A 24,008-nucleotide genomic window follows, 5' to 3' on the forward strand; every position below is an offset into this window, starting at 1 on the left:
TATCCAGCCAGTCGCACGCTTCTTGCGGTGTGTCAAAGAACTTTACCGAACCTTTGAACTGGACCCGAAGACGACTTGGGTACAGCATGCTGTATTTCAACTCCATTTCTCTGAGCCTTCTCTTGACCTCCGTGAAGGATCTCCGTCTGCGCTGTGTCTCCGCTGAGAAATCAGGAAACAGCATTATACGTGCGTTTTCATACTTGAGATCCTGATGTTTCCTTGCTTCGGCTAACAACATGTCTCTGTCCTTGTAATTCAGGAACCGTACCAGGAACGGGCGAGGTGGGGCCCCAGACGGCCTTGCTCCTGTGGGGACTCTGTGTGCTCTCTCCGCCACATAAGTTGGGGGGAGGTCACCCAGTGATAATAACGATTTAAAGAACTGTTCAGCAAAGGTTGACGGGGTTGACCCCTCCACCCCCTCAGGGAGTCCCACCACTCTTACGTTATTTCTGCGTTGGCGATCTTCCGCGTCGTCTGCTCTACGCTGTAAGGCCCGGACCATATCCTTCAGCTCATTTAATTGTGAGCCTTGCGTGTGAGAGGCATCCTCCACCTCGGAGATTCGATCCTCTGCCGTCGTCAGCCTGCCCCTGATTTTATCTAGATCATGGCGTATAAGGTTGCACTCTGACGCCAAACAGTCTATGCGACTGACCAGTTCCGTTTTTGAGGCCGCTATGGCTTCCAGGATGGGCCCTGTGATGGCATCTGTGTTTACCTCTATCTCCTGTGATGGCATGGCAGGGATCTCCGGAGCTTTTTTTGAGGGAGACTCACGCTGTGCCATCTTCCCTGTGTGTGTCTGAGCGCGCTGTGCTGCTGACACAGGAACCAAGATGGCGTGGGCGGAGCCAGACGCCATGCTCTCTTGAGAGCGCAGCTGCCTCTCACCTGACGGCGGCTGGGGATGCTGTTTGCCCTGCTTCTTCGATGTTGAGGAGGGCATCGTTTTGTTCCTCTTCCCTTCCCCCAGATCTTGGTCACACTTGTGGGGAATAATGTTTAGGCGGTCAGGCGCAAAACAGGATACTTGAGCGGATGGCTACCGGAGCTCCGGGAAGACACTTCCTGCCGCGATCACATCCGGCCACGCCCCCTCGTACATTGTTATCTTAATGCATTCTATGCATTAGGATAAAAAACCTTTTGTGTGTAGCAGCCCACTTAATACTTACCTGAGTCCCATCTCTATCCAGCAATGTACACGAGTGCCTCGGCCTTCTGGGACTATCCTCCTGATTGGCTGAGACACAGCAGCAGCACCATTGGCTCCCGCTGCTGTCAATCAAAGTCAGTTGGCCAATCAGGAGAGAGAGGGGGCAGCTGCTTGCTGTGGGGGCACTCAACAGGAGGAAGGGGACAGAAGCACTGAAGAGGGACCCGAGAAGAGGAGGATTTGGGCTGCTCTGTGCTAAACCACTACACAGAGCAGGTAAGTATGACGTTTGTTATTTTTAAAGAGAAAAAAATAAGCGAGACTTTAGTATCACTTTAAGCTTTTTACCATTTATATTTGTTATAATATGCAAATAATTTGGATTTTAAGAAGACAATGCTGTCTTTTTATAATATAAATTGTCTCCAGACTTTAGTTATTTAATCCCAATACCTTTAACAGTAAAGTCCAAGTTAAGGTACAGACTATTCAAATGGGATGAGCCTATGCATATTTCACTACATAAAAAAGGAACTTTTTTTGCTAGTAACTTCAATGGCAACCTACAGAAAATATGCTGTCTTTAGGGGATTATTCTCAAGCCTTGTACAGTATGCCATTGAGGTGGAGATGTTTTTACTGACCGATAAGATCTATTTAATTTTTTGTATCTCTAAAAATGTGATTTCAATAAGCCCTTCTTCTCCTGGGGCGGTTCTGTAATTGAACGAAGATTTACATTCAAGCTGCTTTCTCTCAAGCAATTAGCTGCACAGCCTTACAGCTTACCTCACAGTTGCTGAGAATTTGCCCTTACAAATTTTCCTATATCAAAGCATTCTGAAGATAAAAAAAAGAATGTTCTTAATAGCGATCTGAGACCAGCCTGGTATTTGGATATTCTGCACATGCAGTATCATCTCTGACCTGAAGTCTAGTTTAACGCTACTACCAATGCCATGATTTAATGATCTTTCACTAATAATATAATATAAATCTTTGCAAGTGCAAATTCCTAGTGTAATAAATTAAAAGTGTCACAACATTACTGAGTAGAGTTATTTAAAGTTTAACTTTTTGTTTGAATAATCATTGCATCTTACACGGTTCATTTATAAAAAAGCTTATATAGCCTAATAAATAAAGTTGTGGCTTAGCTAAAGAGCTGGAATAGAAGATAATGAGGTTGATGTACTAATGGAGTAGGGCAGGTTCTTTATGTAAAATAATGTTTCCTTATAGCAGTGAATAAGGTAAAACTGCCTTCATTTCAATCATCCCATTATGGTTTAAGAAAATCTTTTTATTTTTCAATTTCTATAACTCAGGATTTAAAGTGAACACAGCTTTACTCTATTCACTGAGCAAGCTTAACATTCATTATACAGTGTTACCATTTTCTACTGTTTTAATAAATCAACCTCAAAGTTTTTATAAGCATCTTCCTGGACTAATACAATGCCATTTATAATAAATTTGCAGTGAGCAAATTTTAGGGTTGCCATAACATTCCTCCTTCTGAAAATGCTAGTTGTCTGGCTGATATGCTGACTTTTGGAGTGAACAACACTTTCAAAGTAACTGACTTAGAACAAATGTGCAGATCAGAAGGATCAGGGAAAAATCAGACGTTCTGAGAAAAGTGGTAGCATGAGAGTCAAACAACTAGCATTTGTAGATATAGAGGTAAGCATTGGCTTCTTCTTATGGCTAGGTTTCTTTGAGATGTCTAGGCTGCATACCCAATGATTATAAGATAAAAAAATATATTTTAATTGTCAGTGTATTACCTAGAGATGGGAAAGCCTGGAAAAAAAAAACAGAAAAATTGAGGGGAAAGTTTTTTTACCATTATTTTTAAAAACCTGTTTTTTTGAAAATTGAAAAAAAAAAAGAAGTGTGGAATATGTTCTTTTACAATGATAAATAATATATATGTGACATGGTATTCAAACTATATAACATTAAGACCTCATTGAAAGACTTTATGTGAAGTCTTAAACTTTTGCAAGTTCTCTCAGCTGAAGACAAGCAAATCCTGGAATACAGTGCAAGTAACACTGCATAATGCAGTTCTCAAACAAGAGAAATGTGCATTTCTGTCACTTGGGGGTATTAAAGGGGAAAGACTCCAGTTAAGCTTGCTTGCGGGCGACATCTTGTACCTCCTACAGTTGGGTGACTGCTGGGATCCAGTAGATGATTTTTTCTGTCCTCTCGGGCCTTAATTGCCAGGTAAGGCTCGGTTCACACCTAAAACGGGCACGGATTGCACAGCAACGCTGTCCGTTCCTGTTCTCTGTTTCAGGGACGAATCAGGGCAGAATCTTAGCCTGAATTTGGTCCTGAGGCAAAGACGCACAGCATTTCTGTTCACTGCGCTCCGCAGCCACCCCGGAGAAATGTGAACCAGCTTCATAGAGAGCCGGTCATATTCTCCTGCTATGCTGTGAAAGCTGCATCCAATTCGCATAGGTTTGAACCCAGCCTAAGAGGGTAAATTTGTCTGACAAATTTGTTGAAATGTAGCTTTTCCCTCCAGAGTTCTCATTCCAGAAACACTCTTTCTGCCAGTGGCGGTGCGTCCATTAAGGGCGCACGGGCACCGCCTCCTCTCTCCAGCCGCCCCTTCTATGACCAATGGATAGATTCGTGTATTATATGAATCTACCCAGGGTCGCCGCTGCCATCCCCTATTCAGGTGCCCGGCCACTTTTTGAGCACCAGGTGCCTGAATTACAGCGGCGGGGGGTGTTTTTGAAGCACCTGATTAGAGCCATATGCTCTAATAGGCATCAAAAAAGGTGACCTGCGAGCAGTTCACCCAGGTGTGTTAGAACAGCAAATGAATATTCGCTTTCCTAACACTGAACCGCCTCTCCGCCAATCAGGTGCTCAGGTCTGTTACCCATCACCTGATTGGCTGAAACGACAGGTGCTGTGATAGATAGGAGAGGATGGGATGAGGCACATGGAAGACACCTCTCACCGCCATCACCCACTGCCCCACTGAGACAGGGTAAGTGGCAGGCAGATGGCGAGTGAGCAAGGGGGTCACAGTGGCAGCATTTGATGGGCACAGTGGCAGCAGTCGATGGGCACAGTGGCAGCATTTGATGGGCACCGTGGCTGTATTTGATGGGCACAGTGGCAGCATTTGAAGTCACAGTGGCAGCATTTGATGGGCACAGTGGCAGCATTTGATGGGCACAGTGGCTGCATTTGATGGGCATAGTGGCAGCATTTGATGGCACAGTGGCAGCATTTGATGGGCACAGTGGTAGCATTTGATGGGCACAGTGGCAGCATTTGATGGGCACAGTGGCAGCATTTGATGGGCACAGTGGCTGCATTTGATGTGCACAGTGGCAGCATTTGATGGCACAGTGGCAGCATTTGATGGGCACAGTGGCAGCATTTGATGGGCACAGTGGCAGCATTTGATGGGCACAGTGGCAGCATTTGATGAGCACAGTGGCAATGTTTGATGGCACAGTGGCAGCGTTTCATGGACACAGTGGCTGCATTTGATGGGCACAGTGGCGGCAATTGATGGGCACAGTGGTGGCATTTGATGGGTCCAGTGGCTGAAATTGATGGACTGCTTCTGGATCATCACAAAATGTTTCTTCACCAGCAGCATCTTCAAGTAAGGAAGTATTGCAAACCATTTCCTCCCAAAAAATACACAATCCATTCATTTATAGATAAAATGACACCTGAAAATCAGGAGAACATTGATCAAGCTTGCAATATATGCTACTGGATCAGTATTGTCAATGCATAAAAATGCATACTGGCAGGAAGCTTATAAATTATTATGAGGAAAAGGGGAGTGGTTACCTGTTTTCATGTATAGTTGAAATGTTCTTAACATATACAGTCCTTGTTATTCAATTTGTAACAAAAATACAATTTTAAAAAGCAAGCTCAGTTATATACTGAATAGGCTGTTATTATTTTTTTTATTTTTTATTTTTGCATAATACTTTTATATACATTGCATTTCACCTTCCCAGTGTAACAAAATAACTTTCAGTTTGTAAAACTACTCCACATTGAATTTTTTAAAAAAGTTCCAAAAATGTCCATTTTTTCCTGGAAAAAAACATGGAACTTTTTTCCAATAGCTTCAAAAATTTCCGGAAATTTTACATCTCTAGTATTTCCACTCAGTATAGGTGATTGCAATGTCATATTATTGTGCTGTAGTTTTTGTATTTATGTAGACAACTGCATTTGTCCTCCTTTGTCTTTTATTTCACAACTCAAAATGACATTTTCCATCTGAAGTGTATAAGTACAAATCAGCTTACACTGTGTTTTTTCTAGATGTCTACAGTAAAGTATACAGGCAAAATAATAACTTTTCTGCAGGTAAACAGACACAATGATGTCTTGAATGACATGCACTTGGCTTGGCCTAAAATTAGGAGCTGAGCATCTAAATAATAACCCGACTGCTGTGGAGGAGAGCATTGCCATCTGCTGTCATTTATGTCCCCGTCTCAGAAAAAAAAAATGATCGCTTTCCAGGGACAGAGATTTTAATGTAGTATTTGACATGTTGTAGAAATAAGCCACTTAGTGAAATGCCTATTACAAAATAGCAAAAAGTTTTTTTTTTCGTTTGATGGTGACCTTTTAACCTTTGTTGAACATCACATGTTACTTACTATAATGTGTGGGCTAACCTAAGCAATAGGATCTTTTCATGTTCCTTAATTTAAATGGTGTGTCTAACCTCAGCATGACAAACTGTCCACTGTTTGTTGCTGTGTAGGATCTCTGGTGAATAGTATCATAATAAACAGAAACTGGTGTCTCCTTTACTTACCATCAATCCCAAATTTGATCCAAACAATAAAGCAGCTCCTGGTTACCCTGGAGTTGATGGAACACAATCCACCAAGTCTGGAGCAGCCGGTGACCTGGAAAATTTTGTTTATTCGTACTGCTGATCGTCCATGTGTTGTAGTCACTGTGGGGAAGGACTACTTTTAAAATAAATATACCAAAGGCCTGCTCTGGCTTTTCTCATCTGAAACACATGTTGTGGGGATATGAAGGGTTGGGGACACAGTTACCATTTCTGGGGATGTACTATAAAGTATTATAGGTGTACTTACTACACCTACTACAAATGAGCAAACTTCTTTTATGTCAATCCATTAGTGGATCACCTGACCTACTCAGACGATCTAGGTCAGTGATGGCGAACCTTGGCACCCCAGATGTTTTGGAACTACATTTCCCATGATGCTCATGCACTCTGCAGTGTAGTGGAGCATCATGGGAAATGTAGTTCTAAAACATCTGGGGTGCCAAGATTCGCCATCACTGATCTAGGTCATTGGATCTGAATTCACTGTTTTTAAAACATGTGTTTGAATTTTTAATTACATTTTTTTTTATTTAAAAAATTGTGCAAGCCCCAATTACTGAATGATATCAACCTATCAGAGCAGACATATGAGCTGGTTCCCCATAGCAGGAGGTTTGCAAGTGGTTGAGCCTATAACCTATATTAATGCCTGCCTGTAATCTCTTCAGCATTTCGTAGGACTTAAGATTTAAGTCCTATGGATGGTTAAGGTAAGGTGGGTCCCCAAAAGTTAGGCCTCTCTCAGAACATCAGCTTATAGGGTCAACCTATTTTTGGACTAAATAGATACAGTATATTCTGTTGTGCAAGCTTTTTAGGAGTATCAATTTGCTTGTCAAACATGGTGGACTGAAGTTAAGGAAGATTCACCCAGTCTATTTGTTTTTGTGACCATTGTTGCTAGAAAAGAAATTGATGGGCATTTTTACAATTGTTACCAGAACGGGAGGGGAGGGTAAATCTTCCATCTGAAAACTGTTGGGACAGCAAAAAATAAACTGTCAAGGGTTTTAATCCTACCCTAACCTATCCCCAAAATAAGCCAATGGTACTCAGCCAAAGCAGAAGCAGATATAGGGCAGAAACTGCCTTTGATCCTACCTTCGGCCCTCTTCTCCCAGTAGACTTTTGAAAATTGTGCAAGCCCCAATTACTGAATGATATCAACCTATCAGAGCAGACATATGAGCTGGTTCCCCATAGCAGGAGGTTTGCAAGTGATTGAGCCTATAACCTATATTAATGCCTGCCTGTAATCTCTTCAGCATTTCGTAGGACTTAAGATTTAAGTCCTATGGATGGTTAAGGTAAGGTGGGTCCCCAAAAGTTAGGCCTCTCTCAGAACATCAGCTTATAGGGTCAACCTATTTTTGGACTAAATAGATACAGTATATTCTGTTGTGCAAGCTTTTTAGGAGTATCAATTTGCTTGTCAAACATGGTGGACTGAAGTTAAGGAAGATTCACCCAGTCTATTTGTTTTTGTGACCATTGTTGCTAGAAAAGAAATTGATGGGCATTTTTACAATTGTTACCAGAACGGGAGGGGAGGGTAAATCTTCCATCTGAAAACTGTTGGGACAGCAAAAAATAAACTGTCAAGGGTTTTAATCCTACCCTAACCTATCCCCAAAATAAGCCAATGGTACTCAGCCAAAGCAGAAGCAGATATACTTTTAAAATAAATATACCAAAGGCCTGCTCTGGCTTTTCTCATCTGAAACACATGTTGTGGGGATATGAAGGGTTGGGGACACAGTTACCATTTCTGGGGATGTACTATAAAGTATTATAGGTGTACTTACTACACCTACTACAAATGAGCAAACTTCTTTTATGTCAAAAAATAAACTGTCAAGGGTTTTAATCCTACCCTAACCTATCCCCAAAATAAGCCAATGGTACTCAGCCAAAGCAGAAGCAGATATAGGGCAGAAACTGCCTTTGATCCTACCTTCGGCCCTCTTCTCCCAGTAGACTTTTGGAGATGTTAAACACCAAAAATTACATTGAACTATGGAACAAATTACAATTTGGGAACACACTTTAGTGCCTATTTGTACATGAAAGTGCAGGTATTTTTCTGTACTTGCAGAAAAACTAAGGCAGCCACTACCGCAGAGGACAGGTAAGCTGAAAAACATTATATTTTTGTTTTTGGGATTCGATATCCTTTAAAGTAAAAATGTAAATCCAACATTTATTTTTCACTTTATTTGACATCATGTCTACCTGTATACAATTTTCTTAAGCAAATATTGCTATGAATCTGTGGCCAACATTCTTACTTGGGGATCCTGTCAGTAATAGAACTTCTTGTTGCAGATTTGCAACTCTAAGACTATGCTGCATAGCAACATGTTCAGCCTTTCATGTGCACTCCTTTAGTTGGTCGTTGGGCTCCCTATCAGCTCTACTAGCCCAACAGCCAACTCAAGGAGCTCAAACGGCAGGTTGACAATACTAATGCTAATGACAATGCAGTGGCTTAATGAGCCTGGAATTGGGCTTTAGTTTATGTTTTAGTACACATAATTCCAATAAAAAGTGTGAGCTGGCCCTCATGGTATAATTTCCACATTTCTCAAAAGTAAATTGTAGACAATATTTTATGGTTGATATTGTTTTATAGTGCAGAATACTTATTTTGAAAGTAGGCGTCAACATAATTAGAATTTCCAGTTTTAGCAGGATCTGTGCGAAATTTATAAGTTCCACACAAGTAAAAGGAAACTCTGTGCCTTCTAGCTGTTTGATTCCAAAATTATATTTTGTTTGAACAATACTCCCGTGCCAGGGTGTTTTTGTTCTCACAGCCATAAATGTTGACTTAATTAATTTAATATGTTAGTGGTGATGTGAGACTGGTGAGTGAATTTATTTTCTAGGGCCAGACATTGGGTGGTCTTGCCCTTGTGGCTTAAATACTTCTTGGCACAGGTTCCCTAGAGGGGTAGCATTCACCAGCCCGACTCAGGTTTTCTTACATGACTTACAATATTTCATGTGATTATTAAATTGAAAGCATTACATGACATTTTCTATGAAGGATTTCATCAAATTTAATTTTGCACACGTTCCCCAAAGTAATGACATTACTTAAATGTAATATATAAAACACCAGTTTTGCAGGTTCCTGGCACAAGACCTATCCTTTCATTTTCTCTGGGTTCTGGATTAACATAAACAATTCAGTGTAAAACACTTTCTTTTTCTGGTATAGGCTAGCAGGCCATGTTGGGACTTGTATTTGTAACTTGTACTGTGCTATGCAAGGAAAAACAACAGGTTCACCCCCACCTTTCCATTCAACATCCAGAAGTACAATTAAAATCCTGTATAGGCTAAGACAGGGGTAGGCAACCTTGGCCCTCCAGCTGTTTTGAAACTACAAATCCCATGAGACATTGCAAGACCCTGACAATCACAGGCATGACTCCTAGAGGCAAAGGCATGATGGGATTTGTAGTTTCAAAACAGCTGGAGGGCCGAGGTTGCCTACCCCTGGGCTAAGAGGGTCACAGCAGAGGGTTCGGTGCGTCCCTATACACTGATTCAGGTGCGAATCAGGTCTGACTTTTTGCCTGAATTCACACCTGAAATTAAGTAAAGACACTCAAGACCCTTTTCCAATGCAGACCGTGGCTGGAGCTGTGTGAACCGACTCCATTGAGAGCCAGTCACAGTCACCTGTTATGCAAATTGGATGCGGAAAAAAGCTGCATCCAATTTGCATAAGTGTGAACCCATCCTTACTGTAGTCTTTGCACAGAACTAAGCTCCATGGGACAACAATGACATGTCCATCGTTATGAAAGAGTAATCACATGTTCCTTGAAACTACCTAGTGTTTCCTCCCTGCTGAAAGTTTTGGTCGCATTTTTAAAACTGTGGGGTTGGGCACTGCTATTATTTTTTATTTTCAAAACACACACATACCGGTAGTACAAAAGGCTGTACATTACATACAAATGGATATTATGAAAATTAGAACTACATTCTGAGCATAAAAACTTTAATTCTAATATATTATATTCCTCAAAAATCATAAGGGATATAAATCCACTTTGTGTTCAACAAATGCCTTTTCAAACTAAGTTATTATAATATAAAAGTAGTCGTGACATTAAGACTGTGCTGTATTTAGCCTTTGCACGGCTGGGGGTGAACCTAGTGGATTCACCTACTATAGGCAGCCTGCAGAAAACTACAGGAGGAAGGCAGATAGTAGACCAGTCACCCTGCAGAGGAGAGAAAATAGCAGTGACTTATCTCTACTACAAAACCTCCTGCAGTGAGGTAAAGTTTCAAGCTGGGTTACTGAACAGATTTGGAAGTAATACAAAAAATGCACCAAGATTTAAGTAAGAATACACACGCTTCTTGTATTTAGACATAATTTACTTATCACAGAGTCCAAATTTAATTCTTACTGAAGCAGGTCTGTGATAGGGGTAATGGGGCTGACCCTAGCTGTGGGTAAGCTCTACAACCAAGACTAACCTAAACATACACAGAGTTTTTTCTTAAGGTTCCATTGAGCAAAAATGGTGGATAAGAGTAGGGAAGGTATGCATGAGCAGAATAGGGAGCAAAGGATCAAGCAAACCTGTTACTTTGCCCAGAGTAGCCAAAGTACAGTATCATTTAAAGTGTACAGTAACTAAAGCCAAAACTTTTTTACCATTTTGAATACAGTAAGGGAGGGTTATATCCCCGTCAGTTTTTTTTTTTGCCATGTGTTTCTCATTGGGGAGATTTCCCTTCACTTCCTGTCCTTTAGCCAAAACAGGAAGTGAGAGAAAATCCCTCCAGAGTGAAGGAGCCCTGGTGTGATACCAGGGTCACCAGAACTAGTGTCCCTAATGGAAGATTTACCTTTCTATGGACAACCCATATTTTGGGATTTTCTTTTACTTTCACTTGATGATAACAGTGAACAAAACAAATAGAGAGGTTGAATCTCCCTAACGGCAACACAACCAACAATAAAAACTGACAGGTGTTGTAATCACTATCCGCTCTATCCAAAACAAAACAAAAAGTTTGCCTTTAGTTACACTTTAAGTCATACTAACATTCCCCTTTGTTTCATCCTAAAGTCTGTTTCCCATTATAATAATTATCTTTAGAGGTTGGTATTAAAACACTTGTATGCATGACTAAGAATGGTCCATAATTTGTTGAATGTCTGAAGGCCACCATGACTATGGTGAAGCAGGCACAGGACCCAGACAGATTTTTAAGCTGTACCATGCCAGTAAGATCACATGGTGAAGCTCTCTGGAGCAGGGGATAAAGTATTATACTATATGGGCTGCACTGAGGGAGATGGATGTAAATTTAAAGCCCACAAGGACTATGACTAAAGCCAACAAAAACTGAAATTCTTTGTCAGTTTTATGTATTGGATCTTCCTCTTCCTGTGAGACCTGGAGTCATGTCTGGGATAATTGCTCATACATACATATCAGTACTTGGTACTGCTCCTCGGTTTTCCCATTGGAGTGCCATGTCTTTCCCCCACATCTCTCGAGCCGGACACCTGGCAGTGGTTTCCATCTGGAAGTGTTATCTTAGATTGCTATATAGCTGATTTATTTTACAATGGGCATATTCTCCCGAAGAAGTGAGATTATTGTCACGAAACACGTTGAGCTAAAGGCTGTACCCATAATTATGTTTTGTGAAAAACTTTGGAATTTGTATATGTTCCAGTATATGCAAATATATATACAAATGAGCTTGCTGATTTTAAAAAAATGTTCTTATGTAAAAGATTTTCATGTATTGCTCAATAAATATTTTTATGCAAATGTTGTACCTCATTTAAAGTCCCATGAAAAAAGTTTTTAATGCTTTGTATATGCAAATAGGGGATGGAGGCATGACATTATAAGGCATCGGCACATATTATTATTTATATGCGTATTGGATCTTTTATTCCTGATGGAAATTCAATAAATAGCCTTTTATGAGTATTGGACACCGGGTTGCTGACTTTTCTCTTTTTGGTGTGGATTTAAAGGTCGTCTGAAAAAATATACTTAGCACATTTTTTAATAATGCATTTTTGTAGACTAGCAAAAGTATGCCCATTCCAAAAGGGCAAGGTTCTTCATGTTACAAACAATGCTGAGTGTTTTAGAGGGCAGTATGTGCAGGATCCCTTTTGCTTTTTGTTACCTGTTATTTTGTAGCAATTACTTAGGAGAGTGGGAAATTGTTCATGGAGCATAATAGCTCTTTCTATCTGCACATGGTGCCATTCTCTACAGTTTTCACTGCATGGATGTTCATTGTTATGTTCATTATTTGCAGAAGAGCAAAATACTTGGTGCGACAATGCTACTTGAACTGAACAAACTTTCCTATATGGTTTTGTACACTCTGTTTAGTGTCTGTGCGACAATGCTGTTGCCCTGATGATTTCCCACATAATAAGTAATATGTAAATTTAGAAAAGCTGCCAGGAAATTTGTTTAATAATTAATTTGTAGTCTTATGCCCTGTACGCACGACCGGTTTTCCCGTCAGAATAAACTCTGAAGGTTTTTCCGACGAATTTCCGATGGAATTCCGCTCAAGCTGTCTTGCATACACACGGTCACACCAAATTCTGACCGTCCAGAACGCGGTGACGTACAACACGCACTATGGGACTAGAAAACGGAAGTTCAATAGCCAGTAGCCAATAGCTTCCGTCTCTAACTTGCTTCAGAGCATGCGTAGTTTTTGGTACGTCGGAACAGCATGCAGAAGATCGGTTTTCCCGATAGGAATTGGTTCCATTGGAAAAATTTAGAACATGTTCTCTTTCTAGGTCCGTCAGAATTTTCGATGTAAAAAGTCTGATGGGGCATACACATGATCGGAATATACGATGAAAATCTCCCATCTGACTTTTTCTGTTGGACATTCCGCTTGTGTGTACACGGCGTTACACTTCAGTGAACATGACTCACTGCCCAAGGGTTCATCAAGCTTAACCCCCATATAAAAACTTGCCTTTCACAACTTGTATTGTGGCAATCCCAGTTATGCAACAGATGCAATTTTCTTTTAAATTTTTTGCTTAATATCCATACCAGACCTGAAGGGCCTGGTATGGACTTGGGGGGGGACCCCACTCTGTTTTTTCCCTTGATTTTTCATCTATATTGCCGGGAGCCGGCAATACATTACAGCCGCAAACAAGTTTGAATCACATTTTTTTTCATCTAGAAGTCGTTTTTGCTGCGGCTTGTGGGGTCCTCCCCAAAGCAGCTTGCCCCCATGTTGATGGGGACAAGGGCCTCTTCCCAACAACCCTGGCCATTGGTTGTCGGGGTCTGCGGGCAGGGGGCTTATCGGAATCTGGAAGCCCCCTTTAACAAGGGGGCCCCCAGATCCTGCCCCCTCCTATGTGAATGGGTAGGGGTACATTGTACCCCTACCCATTTACCAAAAAAGTGTCAAAAAGTAAAAACCACAATAGACTGTTTTTGACAATACCTTTGTAATATAAAAAGAAAAAGTGTCCCACAATGTCCATCCATCTTCAATCACGCCACCGGATGGACCTGACAAAAAAAAAGGTCCACCTCGATGGGAGGCCACTCGGCGACTGCTGTCTCCTGGCTGTGACAGCTGTTATATTGGCAAGGGCAGAGCCACCCGGTGACATAACCGAGTGACCCCGCCTCCTTCTGACATCATGTTATGTCATGTGACATCAGATGGAGGCGGGGTCATCCAGTTGCGTCAGCGGGTGGCCCCGCCCTTGCCATTTATAACAGCTGTCAAAGCCAAAAGACAGCAGTCGCCAGAAAGCATTCCACGGAGGCAGAGTTTTTTCCTTTTTATTTTTCTATTTTTTGGGTCTCTCGGGCGGCGTGATTGATGATGGATGTACATCGTGGGACACTTTTTTTTGTAATAAAGGTATTGTCAAAAACTGTCTATTGTGGTTATTACTTATTGACACTTTTTTGGGTGAATGGATAAGAGTACAATGTACCCGATACCCATTCACTAAAAAAGTGTCAAAAAGTAAAAACCACAATAGACAGTTTTGACAATACCTTTATTAAAAAAAAAAGTGTCCCACAATGTCCATCCATCTTCAATCACGCTGCCCGATGGACCCGAAAATTTTTTAAAAAAGGTCAGCCTCGATGGGAGGCCTCCCGGCAACTACTGTCTCTTGGCTGTGACAGCTGTTATATAGGCAAGGGCGGGGCCACCCGGTGACGTAACCGAGTGACCCCGCCCCCTTCTGACATCATGTTATGTCATGTGACATCAGATGGAGGCGAGGTCATCCAGTTACGTCAGCGGGTGGCCCCGCTCTTGCCTATATAACAGCTGTCAAAGCCAAAAGACAGCAGTCGCCAGAAAGCCTTCCATGGAGGCAGAGTTTTTTCCTTTTTATTTTTCAATTTTTTGGGTCTCTCAGGCGGCATAATTGATGATGGATGTACATCGCGGGACACTTTTTTTTTTTTGCAATAAAGGTATTGTCAAAAACTGTCTATTGTGGTTTTTACTTATTGACACTTTTTTGGGTGAATGGATAAGAGTACAATGTACCCGATACCCATTCACATAGGGGGGGCGGGATCTGGGGGCCCACTTGTTAAAGGGGGCTTCCAGATTCCGATAAGCCCCCCACCCGCAGACACCAGCAACCAATGGCCAGGGTTGTCGGGAAGAGGCCCTTGTCCCCATCAACATGGGGACAAGGTGCTTTGGGGGGACCCCAAAGCACCCTCCCCATGTTGAGGGCAAGTGGCTTGGTATGGTTCAGGGGGGGGTACACATTCGCCCCCCCCTTTCCTGGCCTGCCAATTTTTTTTAATTGTGGCGTGGAGTTTCCCTTAAAATCTATGCCAGACATGCCAGACCTAAAGGGCTGGTATGGATTTTAGGGGGGATCCTATGCTGTTTTTTTCTTTTAGTTTTGGTGTAAAATTCCCCTTAAAACCCATACCAGACCCGAAGGGCCTGCTATGGACTGGGGGGGAACCCACAACATTTTTTCCTTGACTTTTCATCTATATTACTGGGAGCCAGCAATACATTACAGCCGCAAGCAAATTTAAATTACATTTTTTCCTTTAATTTTGTAATTTTGCTGCGGCACTGTTCTACACGTTGCACAGTTGCACCACTTTACAGGCAGACTAAGGGGACCCCCAGGCACGATATTTGAAACAATATTTCATATTTTTTGTTTCACTTTAAGCATTATTAAAATCACTGCTCCTGAAAAAACTGTAATTTTAAAAACTTTTTTGCATTGATACATGTCTCCTAGGGCAGTACCCTGGTCCCTATAAACTTTTTATGGCATATAAGCCTTTAAAATGAGCACTTTTGATTTTTCATGTTCGTGACCCATAGACTTTAATAGCGTTTGCATGTTCGCTCAAACTTTTTGCCTGTTCGCATGTTCTGGGCTGGTGCGAACCGAACTTGGGGGGTGTTTGGCTCATCCCTATAGGTAAGTATAGGCATGTTTGTTATTTTTATTTAAAAAAAAAAAAGAGACCATTTACAAAAAATGGAACCACCATACCTAACCAGGAATGAGGGCCTTTAAAACCACCAGGATTCCACATATAATGTTGTTTTAACATCTGACAGCAATTTACACCTTCAATTTTGAAAATCAAAGGAATAAAATTTATACAGACTTCCTAACAAAGGATAAGATTATGCAACAAAACAGGGTGGTTCCACAACTTTTTCATCTCCCAGTAATTTCACCCCTATCATCTCCCCTTTGCATATGGGGCTGGGAATTCCTGGCCATGCACAGTATCTCACAAAAGTGAGTACACCCCTCACATTTTTGTAAATATTTTATTATATCTTTTCATGTAACAACACTGAAGAAATGACACTTTGCTACAATGTAAACTAGTGAGAGTAAAGCTTGTATAACAGTGTAAATTTGCTGTCCCCTCAAAATAATTCAACACACAGCCATTAATGTCTAAACCGCTGGCAACAAAAGTAAGTACACCCCTAAGTGAAAATGTCCAAATTGGGCCCAAAGTGTCAATATTTTGTGTGGCCACCATTATTTTCCAGCACTGCCTTAACCCTCTTGGGCATGGAGTTCACCAGAGCTTCACACGTTGCCACTGGAATCCTCTTCCACTCCTAATGATGACATCACGGAGCTGGATGTTAGAGACCTTGTGCTCCTCCACCTTCCATTTGAGGATGCCCCACAGATGCTCAATAGGGTTAATGTCTGGAAACATGCTTAGCCAGTCCATCACCTTTACCCTCAGCTTCTTTAGCAAGGCAGTGGTCGTCTTGGAGGTGTGTTTGGGGTCGTTATCATGTTGAAATACTGCCCTGCGACCCAGTCTCCGATGGGAGGGGATCATGCTCTACTTCATGATGTCACAGTACATGTTGGCATTCATGTTTCTCTCAATAAACTGTAGCTCCCCAGTGCCAGCAGCACTCGTGCAGCCCTAGACCATGACACTCCCACCACCATGCTTCACTGTATGCAAGACACACTTGTCTTGGTACTCCTTACCTGGTTTCCGCCACACACGCTTGACACCATCTGAACCAAATAAGTTTATCTTGGTCTCATCAGACCACAGGACATAGTTCCAGTAATCCATGTCTTTGGTCTGCTTGTCTTCAGCAAACTGTTTGTGGCCTTTCTTGTGCATCATCTTTAGAAGAGGTTTCCTTCTGGAACGACAGCCATGCAGACCAATTTGATGCAGCGTGGGGCGTATGGTCTAAGCACTGACAGGCTGACCCCCCACCCCTTCAACCTCTGCAGCAATGCTGGCAGCACTCATACATCTATTTCCCAAAGACAGCCTCTGGATATGACGCTGAGCACGTGCACTCAACTTCTTTGGTCGACCATGGCGAGGCCTGTTCTGAGTGGAAACTGTCCTGTTAAACCATTGTATGGTCTTGGCCACTGTGCTGCAGCTCAGTTTCAGGGTCTTGGCAATCTTCTTATAGCCTAGGTCATCTTTATGTAGAGCAACAATTCTTTTTTTCAGATCCTCAGAGAGTTCTTTGCCATGAGGTGCCATGTTGAACTTACAGCGACCAGTATAAGAGAGTGAGAGTGATAGCACCAAATTTAACACACCTGCTCCCCATTCACGCCTGAGACATTGTAAAACTAATGAGTCACATGACATTGGGTAGGAAAAATGGCTAATTGGGCCCAATTTTGCCAGCAGTTTAGACAATAATGGCTGTGTGTTAACCTGTTCCCAACCAGCCGCCGCAGTTTTACTGCGGCAGAATGGCACAGGCAGGTGAATCAACGTTATGTTACGCTGCTTCCTTAGGTGGCCACCTGCCCGCTGCTTACCCCTGGAGCTGATGCGAGTGCCTGGTGGTCTCGATGACTGCCAGGCTCCCGCGATCGCTCGTGACACAGCGAGAACCGGGATCTCTGTGTGTAAACACAGAAATCCCGGTTCTCTGAGGGGAGAAGTGGCAGATCGTCTGCTCATACAAAGTATGAACAGCGATCTGTCATCTCCCCTAGTCAGTCCCATTCCCCCTTCAATTAGAACATATTTGATTTGAGGGAACACAGTTAACTCCTTGATCACCCCCTGGTGTTAACCCCTTTACTGCCAGTGACATTTTTACAGTAATCAATACATTTTTATAGCACTGATTGCTGTATTAATGCCAATGGTCCCAAAAATGTGTCAAAATTGTCCGATGTGTCCACCATAATGTCGCAGTCATGATAAAAATTGCAGATCGCCGCCAATACCAGTAAAAAAAAATAATAAAAATGCTATAAATCTATAAATATACGCTTAGTGTGATTTTTATTACCAAAATAGCGAAAAAATAAAAACCGCAGAGGCATTCAAATACCACCAAAAGAAAGCTCTATTTGTGGGAAAAAAAGGACATCAATTTTGTTTTGGTTCAACGTCACACGACCGCGCAATTGTCAGTTAAAGCGATGCAGTGCCGAATCGCAAAAAGTGCTCTGGTCAGGAAGGGGGTAAAATCTTCCGGGACTGAAGTGGTTAAGTTATTTTGAGGGGACAGCAAATTTACACTGTTATACAGGCTGTACACTCACTACTTTACATTGTAGCAAAGTGTCATTTCTTCAGTGTTGTCACATGAAAAGACATAATAAAATATTTACAAAGATGTGAGGGGTGTACTCACTTTTGTGAGATACTGTAATTAGCTCCAATGGTTCTTAGGAATAGGCCCTCCACCTCAATGAACATCGACTCCAGCAGAACTGCCTCCAAGGAGCAGAAACCTTTTGGGCACACTTCCCCAGGGATTGGCTGAAGCACAATAAATATTCAAGCTGCCCATTTGACTCTTCCAGCCCCTATGTTCTAGAAGTCTCTAGAAGGCAGGGAAAACAGTCAAACTTGGAACCAACGAGCTCCCCAGCACCTCATGAACCATGCCAGGCCATGCCCTCAACATGAGGGAGTGGGTGCTTTGGGGCACGGGGGGGCTCAGCCCCCCCGCCCCAAAGCACCTTGTTCCCATGTTGGTGACAAGGGCCTCATTCCCACAACCGCGGTTGTGGGGGTCTGCACTTGTGGGGCTTATTGAAGTCTGGAAGCCCTCTTTAACAAGGAGGCCCCCAGATCCTGGACCCTCCCCCCACATGGGAATGAGTATCGGGTACATTGTACCCCTACCCATTCACCAAAAACATGTACAAAAAAAAATAGGAGACAAGTTTTCGACAAATCCTTTATTAAACAATAAAAAAGATAATGTCCCACAATGTAAATCCATCATCAATCACGCTGTCAGCCGCATCGCCGACCTGAAAAAACAAACAAAAAACAATGCTCTGCCTTCTGGGATGGCTGGCCTCCAAATGCCTCCTCTGCTCTTTGACAGTTCTTATATAGGTAAGGGAGGGCCACCTGGCAACGTCACCTGGTGGCCCTGTCCCTTTGTGACAATATCGACCCAGCATGCAAAGGTCCGTGACCTTACAAGGGGGGGGCAGAGCCACCAGGTGACGTTGCTAGGTGGCCCCGCCCTTACCTATATAAGAACTGTCAAAGTGCAGAGGAGACATTCAGCGGCCAGCCGCCTCAGAAGGCGGATCGTTGTTTTGTTTTGTTTTTTTGGGTCGACAATGCGGCAGGCGGCAGGTGCATTTGATCAGCACAGGGTCAGCATTGTCCAGCTAGAGGGTCAGGGGTGCTTCAGCCTCATGGGACAATCAGAGTACAATGAAAACTCCTTCTACAAGCTTTAAGCAGACACTGTTAGAAGTGACAAAACTGCTATGTACTGCTGATGAGAAAAGGTATTTACCAGTTTATATTTACTAAAATAATTGCATTTCCATGTTCTGTGTACTGTGGGAGACCAGATATAGTGAATGCAGAGTCCTGGGTTTAGTAGCACTTTATGCTATTAACCTAGTAGTTAAGGTGAATTAACCTAGTAACTGTTTAAAAGAAAACCTCTCTTTAGAGTATTAACTAGCAATCCAGGATATCAATTGTGTTTAATTTTTAATTACCTACATTACGCAATGCAACGTCTCTTAAAAGTCCTCCCTTTGTGCTGAAGATGAATTATCTTGCAGCATTGCAAGATGAGCACTACCATCTTGGAAATGTCAGCAGCCCAGCAGACACAGAGTTCCCCAGCAGCAGAGCAGCATTAGTCATAGCAGCCCACACGGCTGCTCTTGAGCCTTGGATAGGAGGGGGACCCTAAACAGGAGGCTATTTAGAAAAACTAAACTGTGAGGCTTCCAATATAAAAGACCCTTGTTCTAGTCGCATATCTTCTTCTGTGCAGTAAGAATCATTTGCTTATCTGTTTTAGCATTGTAGATTTATGTCCCCCAGAACTTCCGCAACAAACTAAAATGAACCTTGTATGCCCAATGCAGTCACAAGTCCTAGAGTTTGTCCTCTGCTGAAATCCTGAAGAACAGTATAGATTTACAGTTTTACAAAAAGTTTAAATAAGCTAGAGTTTGTATTACACAGCATTATTTATTTCATCATAATGTAGCGCTTACTACCGAAGGAGCTGCTGAATAATTGTTATATCCATAATTCACGTTTACCACCCAACCCATCGCAGCCCATAAAATTCAAACACAGTCCATAATACTTTTTCTCTTGCTTTATTAATTAACATGAACTGGGATGGGAGAAGGACTTCTTTTGAGATGCTCTTTTGTTACATTATCATCTTCTCGCTGTCTCTTACGGAAAAACTAGAATCATTTGCGGATAATTAGGAAATCACTTTGTGTGATTTCTTCAATCACGGAAGATGGAAGTAGATTTGATAGAGAATAATTGATAAAGAGTCACTCTGAATAACATCTTCATCTGCATGAGTTTTCATCCGCTTTGTTGCTACTTCTCCCGCAATGATTCTTAGTTCCTTTTCCTACTTTATGGCCCGCTACCCTTCCCCACAGGGGCGGCCAAAGACACTAGCAACTACATGCTGTAAGGTGTCGTCTCTTCCTCCATGGAGACCGGTTCCCCACCCTTCTCGCAAGGGGGGAGCTCCGTTGGCTCCCCGGAGGGGGGACCTCTCCCCTCCGGGAACCAGGCTGGCTTCTCCACGCACTCCCGGAAGACAGCCCCAAAGGGTCATAGTCATCATTTTTCTTCCTCCATACACAGCGAGTCCCCCTCCTCAAGAAGGGACATGTACAGTCATGCCAATGAACATCTAAATGATTCAGAGAAGGATTGGGAGAAAGTGCTGTGGTTAGATAAGACCAAAATTGAGCTCTTTGGCATTAACTCAACTCTCTGTGTTTGGAGGAAGACAAATGCTGACTATGACCCTAAGGACACCATCCCTACAGTCAAGCACAGAGGTAGAAACATGATCCTTTGGGGCTGTTTCTCTGCTAAATGTACAGGCCAACTTTGCCGCATTGAGGGGCCAAAGGAAGGGGCCATGTATTGTAAAATCTTGGATGAGCAATTGGAAGTGTGATCTGGTAACTGTTTCCCTTTAAATAAGTATTAACGCCTAACAGATTAGACAATTAAATGTGGTCAAAATTTGAAGCTAGCAATGTACTTTGGCCTCTCCTAATTAGGCATGGTCTATCTCTCTCTTACAAGTTGCTTGCCTTCCCCCAGAACAACAAGATCCATCCTACATCACTAAGTGGGAGGCAAACCTGGACATCAGCTTTTCAGACCAATAGAAAGTCTGCATCCTATGTTTCACTCAAAGTGTGGTTATCTCCAACTCTCTCTAGGAAACTGGTTTTAAAATTTTAACATGATGGTACAGTATCCCCGCTTCCCTTCAAAAAAATTCCTACAAACTTCACAAGTGCTGGAGATGTCCCACTCAAGAAGGAACTTACTGTATTTTCATATATTCTGGAGCTGCCCAGTTCTGTAATCTTTTTGGTCATGGGTTTATGACCTAGTATTCAAACTTACTGATGTACAACTGGGCGATGATCCTGTGGCCTACCTGCTTCACCTGGCTCCCCTGTCATCCAAGTGCTATGAACTGTCACTCACGATCCACTCACAATCCATTTACTCAATGCAGCTAAAGTCTGCATCCTCTTGTATTGGCAGCATGCACCACCACCTCCTATGATTGTTTGGCTATGCAAAATTAACAAAATTCATGCAATGGAAGACAAACTCACCTCCTCCAATCGTAAGGTGAAACAATTTTGCAAGATCTGGTTTTACTGGAAAAATTACACCTTTTCTGTTAATTACACTGCAGATCTCACTGGGTGCCAGTCTAGACTATAAACCACAATCTGGCAGCAGTTGCTCTATACCTCATGCACTCTGACAGCTTTGACCCATGAGGTGCCTGCGCACTGGATGGTCTACTTCTAGGGGCTATACATAACAGATCTTGGACTGAGATTCTCCTCTGTTCACCTTTCTTTTTTCCCTTTTTCAACCTCATGCATTATTGCCCATTCCACCACCTTGGAGTCAAAAATTCCCCCTGGCAAGACCTTCGTCCCCACTGAGCTAAGAGCTAAGATCCTTAGTTGGGGAAATGATTCCAAGGTGGCAGGTCATGTTAGGTTCCTCCGATCCTTCCTGCCACTACTGGTGACCTACTCTTTGCTCGGATGTCAAAGACTACGTTAAGGCTTGCCATGTCTGTGCTTAGTCTAAATCCTCCACACAAGCTCCTGCTGGTCTTCTCATGCCCTTGCCCATTCCTAAGGAGCCCTGCTCTCACATTGCCATGGATTTCATCACCGATCTCCCAGTGTCTGAGAATAATAGGTCATTTGGGTGGTAATCGATCGGTTCTCCAAGATGGCTCATTTTGTTCCTCTTTCTGGTCTCCCTTCTGCTCCTGCTCTGGTTCCCATTTTTGTTTGAGAAATCTTCCGCCTCCATGGGGTTCCTTCTCATAGTGTTTCCGACAGGGGTGTTCAATTTACTTCTCGTTTTTGGAGCTCCTTTTGCAAATCCCTCAATATTGTGTTGGATTTTTCCTCATCTTACTGACTGAGAGGGTTAATCAGGAGTTAGAGGCCGTTCTCTTCACCTTAGTCTCTGCTCATCATGACGATTGGTCCTCACTACTCCTGTGGGCAGAATTCTCTCACAATAATCATGTAAACACCGGTTCTCAGAAGAAACCCTTTTTTGCAGTTTATGGAAGACACCCTCTGCTCCCTCTTCCTATGACCTGTTCTCCAGACATTCCAGCTTTGGTTATGGCTCAGGAATCTTTGAATTCTATTTGGGGTGATGATTCCCCCAAAGCAGCTGCTGACAAATTCAAAGGTTTTGCTGACCGTCCCAGGCATAAACCGCCTTCTCTACAGCCAGGGGACAAAGTCTGGCTTTCCACCAGAAATATCAAGCTCCGGGTTCCTTCTCTGAAGTTTGCCCCAAGATTCATTGGCCCATACTCTATAATTTCTAAGCTTAATCCAGTTTGTTTCAAACTTTAGATCCTTAAAAGCCTCAAAATCTCAAACTCCTACCATGTTTCCCTTCTGAAGCCTTTAGTCCTCAATAAGTTCTCTTATCCTCTACTGAGGCCCCGGTTTGTGAGGATAATCAGGAGTACAAGGTTAGTCAAATTATAGATTCCCGGGTCTGTAAAGGCATTCTTCAGTACCATGTGCATTGGGTCTTGGATCACTGCATCTGATGTCTTTGCACCTCGCCTTTTGAGTAGGTTTCATCTGAGGTTTCCCTCCAAGCCTGGGCCCACATGGAGGAGGGCTCCTATGAGAGGGGTTTCTTTTATGAGTCTACAGTAATGTTCATGTCTGTCTGCTTACCTCACTGTTGTCTTCAGCTTAGAGACCAACCCCTGCGTACTCTACGTCTGATTCTGTTTACAGTTCTTGGCTTGTTCTTGACTATCCTTGTCTGCTTCATACCCTGACCTTTGGCATGTTCTGTGGTTACCCCTATCTGCTTGTTGCCCCAACCTTTTTGGCCTATCTCCTGACTATTCTTTGTTATCTCGGTCTGCTGCTTCCTCTCTATCCTCCAGTAGCACACTGTGAGCGGGGGCTGGGAGACCATGGGGGCCGCGACCTGGAGCCAGTTGCAGCGAAGTCCATCCCCACCACTAGGGGCTCTGGTGAACACCTGCTGGCACTTAGACTCTGCGCCCTGGGGAATCTTATGCTCTAGCTCCCAGTGGGCTCCATGTTGGTGCTCCAGAGGACCTGCTTTTCTGAACCACTTAGAGCTCGGCAGTCAGCCGCAAGGTCCACTACTTTAGCGGTGCACTTCTGACCCCAATGGCATGCATCTGTCACCTCGCCTTTGGGGACCTGACATATATGTGGAAGCGTCTGCAGATAGAGGGGTTTGCAGCACAATGCCAATGCAACTAATGTTTCTCTTCTGCTGATGTATTTTTCTTTATTTTATCATAACCGGATGCCTTCCACATAGATGCTAATAATAATAATAGAAATAATGTAATGTTATTATAAGTACTTAGTGTCGC

Source organism: Aquarana catesbeiana, linkage group LG04 (genome assembly GCF_042186555.1).
Source record: "Aquarana catesbeiana isolate 2022-GZ linkage group LG04, ASM4218655v1, whole genome shotgun sequence".
Lineage (NCBI taxonomy): Eukaryota > Metazoa > Chordata > Amphibia > Anura > Ranidae > Aquarana > Aquarana catesbeiana.